General features: G+C 37.2%; 1 long non-coding RNA gene across 1 annotated transcript; it reads left to right on the top strand.

The window, feature by feature from the left end:
* Positions 1 to 13: 13 nt before the first annotated feature.
* LOC121428470 lies at positions 14 to 8,066 on the top strand. Its single transcript, XR_005971796.1, has 2 exons — positions 14 to 339; positions 6,420 to 8,066. It is a non-coding gene; the product is annotated as an uncharacterized LOC121428470 (long non-coding RNA).
* The last annotated feature ends 1,071 nt before the right edge of the window (positions 8,067 to 9,137 follow it).

Here is a 9,137-nt window from a genome sequence, read left to right as displayed (position 1 = left end):
TATACACTGTACTTCGGTCCCTATTTCATGTACGAGTTTGATAAATGAAGAATCTGCATTTTCCATGAGATGGCTTTGCTGGGCCATACGTCATCATCCCCTGTCCGCCATCATCGACGCACAGCATGTGGTCGAGTTCATTCCCTCTACTCGGTGCTCCAGATGATACGAGATCATGACGATGCATAGATGATGCCACCTCCACTGTTGCCATGGTGACCGTCATCCCCATCGGTGAGATTGCAGATGAGATGCTGATGATAAGACGCTGCTGCTGCTGCTGTTTGCTTTGAGGGTGTCCTTTTCAGCATGAATGTCCACTTTATTTGACATTACGAGGTTAGTGTAAATATTTTTGTTTATGAAATCAAAGTAATTTTTTTAATTGAAATTATCTCGCATTCTTAAAAGATATTTCATGCAAATGGCAATGACGTTTTGAAACCCTGTACCTGCTTTTTATGTCATTCTTGTCAACAAAGTATATATATATATGTATGTTTTATTTGTATGTTTTATTAATTAATAAAGGCACAATCAAGGTAAAATTACAATACTTACAACTTATTAAGACAGATGAAAAATGAAGGTTAGCAAACAAAAACAAAGCATTAGTTTGTTTATTACTGTATAATATGTGTCAAAATTACTAAGTGCTACTACTACTACTACTATTACTACGTATTCTTCTACTAGGGAAACTTCTAGGCCCACTACTACTACTACTACTACTACTACTACTACTACTACTACTACTACTACTACTACTACTACTACTAATGCTAATACTACCACTACTACTGCTGCTACTACTACTACTACTACAACAAATAATAATAATATTTATAGTAATAATGAATTAATGATCATACTGTCCGACTACCACTACCAAAAATGGCAAGCATGCACAAACCTACTGGTGTACCTTAAATTTAGGCAACTAATTAACATTCTGATTCTTGATATTCCTTGGTTATGTTATATTCTTAAACATATTACACCTTCAATCAGGAAGTGGGGTTACACAGGTCTGTATCTATATTCTGTATCAATTCAATGTTTGCATACAAAATAAAGTCTTCACCACCCCCTACTGAATAGTAACATGTTATATGCACATTCAAAACTAAAATGGCATTCTCCTACAATGTAACTCTGTTTGTGCCAACTTGTCCTCCAGAGGGCTTGTCCTTTGCTCCTTACGGTTTTTGGAAAATGATGTAGAGACAGACGGTGTTGTTTTCATTTGGGAAGGTCGTATTTACAGTATACGTGGTATATGACGAGTGATGCAATTCAGTTGTCCAGGTTTTTTGCTGTTACTCTATGAAAGGGCGAATTCCTGCCTCTTTATATTCAGATCAGAAATCAGTGAAGTACAGATGGGGGGGGGGGAGCTTGGGGAGGCTCTTGCCCCCCCAAAAAAAATACAAAAAAAGAGAAAGAAAGAAAAAGAATAAATGGTAAAATGGTATCATTTCTGGATATTATGTCGAAATCTATAGCAAATTTGATTTTTGTGAGAAAAATTTCGATTTTTTTGTTGTTGCTCGCTTGCTTCTTTTATGACTTTAAGGCGATACGCCATTTCAATCCCCCTCAAACTATTTTTTGCTCATTGCGCCACTTTCAGAAATATGATTATTTTCAATATGAGTTACAAATGTTTAGGCCTCGATATCTGAGAGAAAAGATTATGTGTTCATATCGAAAGGTTAGGATAGGAGTCAAAATGTGACAGATTTTGTGGGGGGCAAGAAATATCGTCAGACGTGAAGGATTTTCGTTCTCTAAGCCAATTAAGGGATGTGATGTTCAAAACAACACGAATGTTCGGGGATGGTATTTTGTAACATAACTCTGGTGCTCTCGTATTTTGACCTAGCTGGTGTGGGGGAAGTGTGTACCTTGAAGTACACTATGGTCCCTGTCTTACAAAGAGTTATGATTGATCCAATAGATCAACCACAACTATGGGAAACCAGCAACGGTAACATCTATTATGCATGCTTGTTCAAAATATTTTCTATGATGTATACATATTCATGCATTCATTGTTTTCTTGAAAATTCTCGGTGCTTCTCTTTGTTTACAAAGGACATTGTGCAAATTTCCTGTCGAAAAAATTTAGTGACAATGACGGATTACCAAAGAGTTGAGGTTTATTGAATGGGGACCCTGATATTTATCAATAATTAATCAATCCTTTTTGGGTATACGAGTTTCTGATCTGACTGTGTATGGTTGAATATATGCCTTTGCAAAGTTGATGCTGCAGTACGATTGTTGAAGTTACTGTAAGTGTAAGAATTCAAAATTTGAGAGATAGCATATAGCTTCTGTGGTACCTGTATATCGTATCACCAGGGGTGCATGGGCGTAGGGTATCAAAAATAAGGGGACTCAAATAACAACGCAATCAAAAGCGAAGCCCCCAAAATATCACCCCTAAGAGGGCAATTAACTTTGAACTGACGTCCCAAAATCGGACAATCAAAAACAGGTTGATCATAAAATAAGATAAAAATAACAAGGATTTGACATGGGCCCTAAAGAGGGCAACTTTGAAATGAAAATTGTTCAAAACATCTGACTGTACAATAAAAAAGTCAATCATTCAACAATTATTTGGACATTGGTATTAATAATTGAGTTCTATATAGGCCTGAGTATACAGACTTATGGTGTGTCAATGGCTACGTGCAATTTACATGGATAGATGTGCATTCCATACGTATTTGCCATGTTTCATAATCACCTTTGATGGGTGACATGACTCATAAATTATCACAATCCAATTGATTTATTTTGTTTTGACCTTTGATCTAACGTTTTACTATATGCTTCTTCCCAGTCTGAAACGGGACTCTTTTGGTCTAACTCCTTGTTTACACATGAACGTTTATTGAATAACATTAATCTTGGTAATGTGTTAAGAACTTGAGCTTATAAAACACCTCCCTAACTTTGATTAAATATTGGTTTTCACATCAAATCTAGGATCATTTCGTCCGCGAAAAAGTATGCCTTCTCCCCCCAAAAAAGGTTTTCACCTAAAATTTAAGGTCATTTCTTGCGCGAAAAGTTTGACAAGCAAGAAAACAAAGGTCCTCACTTTCAAGAGGGAGGGGAGCACACTTGCGTAATAACGGTATATTTACATTACACAATTTGATTATGGCTCTCAAAAGGAGGGCACGGGCTGGTTGTGTCTCCCCCCCCCCCCTTGATCCGCCAGTGATTCATATACATGTATGTAGATTGTATGGAAACACGTTTCATTGTGGGTTGTAATTGAGATGGCATTTTGAACGATTTTAAACAAATAAAGAATTCATTTTCATATTTACCTATCTCATCCGTCTGGTTAATAATTAATCTGAAGTATTCAGTAAGCGTACCCTGGCTGGCGGTTTCAACCGGCTTCTCAAACACATAGTATGATAGTTGAGGCGATATTGTCTTCAATTTGGTCACATCAAAAATGAACTGTGGATTTTTCTTTAATACAAGAAAACATGATCAGAACCTGGCCACCGGGACAAAGGCCAAGAGAAGCATGTAACATTTTGATCGTCAACATCTTCCGATCAGTGGAGTAATAAGACAAAGAATTTCGATGGGGTCAGATATGGAGTATTGGGCAAGATTTCTAAAAGGTTGCGAGCGAAGCAAGCGAGCAAACATTTCACCCCCCAAAAAAAAATAAAAAACATACACACATAGATGAGCCAGGACCTTTGAAAAGCAGCATGTGCTTATATTTCAATAACCAAAATCTGATTTTATGATAGATTTTAGCATAGTTTACAAAAATAATATCGCATTTTACCATTTCTCTCTTCATGCTCTTTCTCCTTTCTTTGAAAACTCGTGGGGAGTCTTTGGCACACAAGCCCCCCCCCCTCCCCTATTTATGCGCCTGTGCTTCCAATTTTTACCATATTCAAACTTTAGAAGGAATCTGAAGATCCGCTGCGATAAGAAAATTAAACATACCACACAAATTCATTGTGCAAATCATTGAGTGATATTTTTCAATGGAAACTGGAAAGCATACAAAAGCTCAACTTGTTAACATCCATGCAGGCTCTGCATTTTACATCTTAGTTTACGAATTATATGTGATTGTTCATAATGCCATTCTGTTCACATGTCAAACGGGTCGACTGACTTCAACCTGTCTAGGCCAACACGTAAAAGTCTCCCAGTACTCTTACACTGATTTGATTTCTTGTCGCGAACAAAAATGCCCTGAAATATTGAAGCAAAGTACGACACCCTTCCACAAGCTATTTTCTGAATCATATCAATTTCTATATCGGCACCGAGTGCAGGATTATGGCAGCTGTTTTATTATGTTTTGATATGGCAGCGGTATATCACGCTGGTATATTTGTGGTTGCGTTGATAGGATCATTTCCATAGCTTATTCATATTTCTTCCTAAAGAAAAGGATTGGTTGCGCGTATTTTGTATAGGCTTGGGATCGTTGACCCACTCCAAAGATCAACGACTTAGAAAGAGAGAAAAAAATGAAGAAGAAAAAGATGGGATATTGAAGGTAAAATGTACAATGTCAAATCATTTTCTGGTTATTATGTTGAAATCCCTCACAGAAGTTAGATTTTCTTTTTAAAATATATATATTTTTTGCTATTCGAGACTTTAATAAATAAATCCCCCGTAGTATTTTGCCCCACATTTTTGTAATCATTTCGCCACTATACACAGCAAAAACTGTGGTGTTAACCGGTGTACATAGAGGGCCACACCAGTTATTTCACACCGGTGTTAAATCGGTGGTGTTAGTTTTACACCTATAGGTGTTATTACAACACCTATGGTTGTTACATTTTCACTCTTTGGTGTTATGTTCAATCTCTAGGGTGTTATTTTAACACCTCAGGGTGTGGTCCTCTATTAACACCAATTGGTGTCAGTTTCAACACCACAGTTTTTACAGTGTACCCTCTCTCTCGTTCTCTCGCTTCACATCTCGTCACTCTCTCGAATAACTTCTGTCCGTTTTGTCTTATTTTTTGTATTACGCTCCTCCAATGTTCCAGTTTCTTTGTTTCCACCCACGAACACCCCATCAAAGAAATACCGCAGGTCTAGTTATATGTATATACTATGATCGTAAAGTCTACATCCTATTTGAGATGTAGCCTTCCGCATTCTTTGGTCGGACGAGGCTATTTCCAGACAAATGAAATCAGGGGAGCGTTTCATGAAAGGAGTTTTATCCGCCAAGTCCCATTTTATCCGACAGTTACCAATGAAACACTGCTTCTTAGCCCATCAACATCAAGGAAAATTGTTAGATCTGACATCTTGACAAAAATGTTGATGAAACGCTTCCCAAATTAGGCCTACATCTTATTCTTAGTTTACCTTGTATGCTAGCATTTTCTCTACGATGAAAACTATTATACATCAATAATTGTCTCAATTATCTAACAGAAGCAAACGATTAAATGAGTTGAGAGGTCGAAATTTAAATCACGATTATTCAATAAATAGACTGCCAATCTGATATACATTGTACCATGCACGGCACGGCATGTGGGGTCCATGATCTTGATTACCGTGAGCATCGCTTTGTGTGCAAATGTCATTCCTGTAATGCTAAAAGACTTATTTAAACAGAGGCTAGGTGAAGTTTACCAAACCCACTAGATCCGTCCTACGAGAAGGTTGACAAATAGTGTGAATATTGACCACTATTAGGCCGTCACCATGGATATTAAATAGTTCTGATTACGATGCAAATTAGCCCAAAATAGCGGTGGTAAATATTGGTTGAAAAATCTAATTTTGTGGGGACTCCCGTAAACGAAAAGGCCTATTGTAATTACTTTATTAGCATTGGAAATTGACCGTGGTTTGTTGAATTGCGAGCTGTTCATTGCATAGGCTTCGAATCATTCTTTCACCTCTGTGGACCACCAGCCACCATAATCGCCGTTGTCATCACTATCCTTATCACTATACCAAAACAAATATCACTACCTATTCCATCAGGAATATACAGCATCACCACCAGCATCATAGCATATCATATCATCATCGTCATCCTCATCATCATCAGCAGCAACAGCAGCATCATCATCGTCATCATCATCATCACCATCCTCATATCATCATCATTAACATCATCATCGTCATCATCATCATCAGCACCATCACCACCTCCATCACAACCGTTGTCTCCAAAACAACAACAACAACAACATCAACAACAACCAGATGGTGATTTTCATGATTTTTGACCACGTTTATTGAAAGAAGTGTGAAGCCCATCCCATTCGCTTCACCCTCCCCTGCATAGCCGCGTAATAATGTTGAATTCTTGTATAAATAATATTTGTAAACTAATTTTCACCTCTTCTTTTATATTATTATTTTAAACCCAGATTTCCTGCGATGTTATCCTACTCATCCTATCACCCAGCAGATGTAATCGAGTCAAACAATAAGGATCCTCATGACCTGAAGCATTACCGACGCCATTTTGAATCATCTGATGCGATATCTTCACAGGGCTTTGTGCGCATAGGCACAATGAACTCAAAATTAGCAGAGAAATTATGCGAAGAAACGGGGAATATGCTTTTAAGTCACCCATTATCCATCGATCCTGCGTATATTCATTAGAGCCTATTCAGTGTCATATCATGAGTCATTATTGTAATAAGACACCCAACGCCTCCATAAATCCTTAAAGAGAAATTACGAGTTTTAAATAGAACGGCAAGATTGGATATAATTGATGTGCTCTATGCTGAGAAAGTAGGGTTGTATTGTGCTAGAAGTAGGAAATTTCTCCCATCAAAGTTTGTTATTAGCTTGCTATGAACGTCCGGTACCAAAGAGCAAAATTGTACTCGTACCGAATGGATCATGGATGGAGAAAGATAACACAATATTTATGCCTGTATGCATCGCTTGCACAAATCCGACATTCAGTCGTTCAGAAAACGAGTCAATTTATCATTCAGTTGTTGAAAATATGAGTTAGGTTATATGCACCAGTGTTAAATATGCTTTATAAAGCAACTTCAGATCTAGGATTCATCTTTTAAGAAGGATGGGAAGGGATGTTAGAGCCTAAGCTAGTGGTTGGTATGGTAACGTGCATCCCTGATGTACACCAACCTCGCTGTGGGAGATACCTTTCTCGCACAGACGGTGATGAGATGTCTTATACCCCCTAGTGGAATAATGAATTATTACTGAATTGAGTAGTGATTGTGGTCAACATATATGCATTGTAGTTTACTGTTTGGAGGCTGCATGCATGTCCATGTATATCAAGACAATTGACGTATCTCCCAAAAGCATGTATGACGCTTGTTCTATCAGCATACATCCCCACCCCCAGGATGTATCCAGCGTTGACCATGATGCATTTTGATAGCTCCTGAATATTGTGACCATTGATGTTGGTGACGTAGCTTAAAACCCACTTCGTTTCTATCATGATTATACACGGTTATCACATCAACATAAACTCGTTCTCATCCATACTCGTTATTATACGATGTGTCTGCTATATACCGGCCCAGTCCTCTGTGATTTGGTATTTTAAAATTTGTCTGTCAAGGTGATTTCACATACATGTTCATGTTATTTTGGTAATTACTTTGATACACGTCCCATTATGATAATGGGGAATTGCTTATAAAACAATCTACAATAAATGAGTAATGATCCAAACGGGGATCAGTGATATGAATTGAACACGTGATTAATTCATGATTGGCGAAAGTGAATGATATTCATAGTTCACAATGATTACCCCATGAGGGGGTAATTGAATTCCGATAGGAATAATTGATTTGCAGGTATAGGAATTGATCATGCCTGCAGCTAATGGGAAATATAACGTAAATACATTGGAATTTGATCGTGTCATTTTGTTGAAACTACGCCGAAATTATTATGCTTTTCATCATGTTCGGGGTACAATATTTTGAGTTCGATATCATTCAATGAGAACGTGTCCGTTATTCAAATCTGTAACATTTATATTTCATTGTTAAACTCAAAGGGGAAGTTCACCCTGACAAAAATGTTTATTCTAAAACTAAATAGCAGAAAAAAAGAATAAATATTAGTAAAGGTTTGAGGAAAATCCTCCATAGTCTTAAAAGTTAACTGATTCTCTCCCGGTTTTTGGTATTCCCGCAAAGGGAATGCAAATTCAAATAAAAAAGAGCATTTGTCAATAATACAAGCTATTATTTCATTGAAAAGGATCAAAAAACATTTTCTTTCATTTGTACTATAATATAGGCCCATCGAAGGTTTATGATGGGATGAGTTTGATATAATACAATGATGGCAAACGTATCAGAGTTTGCACCACGAGCAGCGTAATAAAAAAAAACCTTAGCTAGATTTCCCATTCTATTACCATGCGAGCATTGTGGATTGTATTCTCTTGAACAATTCCACGGTTGTAAATTTGTTTACGTGATGCACCGTTCCTTCTGTTCTGCGATCCGTTATGTTATTGAAATCCACGATTGACTTCGTAGCTGATCGCGAAAAAAAATGAACCATTCAAAATTTTCTACGATCAATACGATCGCCACGACTGATGTGATACGATACGACCTGAAAAGATCACTACAATTACTCCACGTTTAAGTACGCCGTTTGAATCGTAGCGCGAATCTTGACAGTGGGAGCTAGGTATGACTAAAATCACTGTGTCCAATCTTCAGAGCAAAGAGCATGTTATGAGGGAGATGGTTTGTTTGCTTTAGTCATACCAACGAAACCGATTTCCATTGACCCACTGCCAATCGGTTTGGAGTCGTGCCGTTAAAGGGGTGGTCCGGGCTGAAAATATTTTATCTAAATAAATAGAGTAAAATTCACAGAGCAAAATGTTGAAAATTTCATCAAAATCGGATAACACATAACGAAGTTATTGAATTTTAAAGTTTATCAATATTTTGTAAGAACAGTTATATGCATATCGTTATGCATATTCATTAGGTGGGCTGATGATGTCACATCTTACTTTGCCTTTTCTTATGTTATTACATGAAATCATTAATGTTTCATTTCTTTTTATACATGTGTGATTGATGTGTCTCCATCATGATGAAATAAATAACTAA

This window comes from Lytechinus variegatus, chromosome 15, assembly GCF_018143015.1.
Source record: "Lytechinus variegatus isolate NC3 chromosome 15, Lvar_3.0, whole genome shotgun sequence".
Taxonomy (NCBI): domain Eukaryota; kingdom Metazoa; phylum Echinodermata; class Echinoidea; order Temnopleuroida; family Toxopneustidae; genus Lytechinus; species Lytechinus variegatus.
Note: the sequence above shows the minus strand (reverse complement) of the source record. Positions and strands in the feature narration are given on the sequence as shown.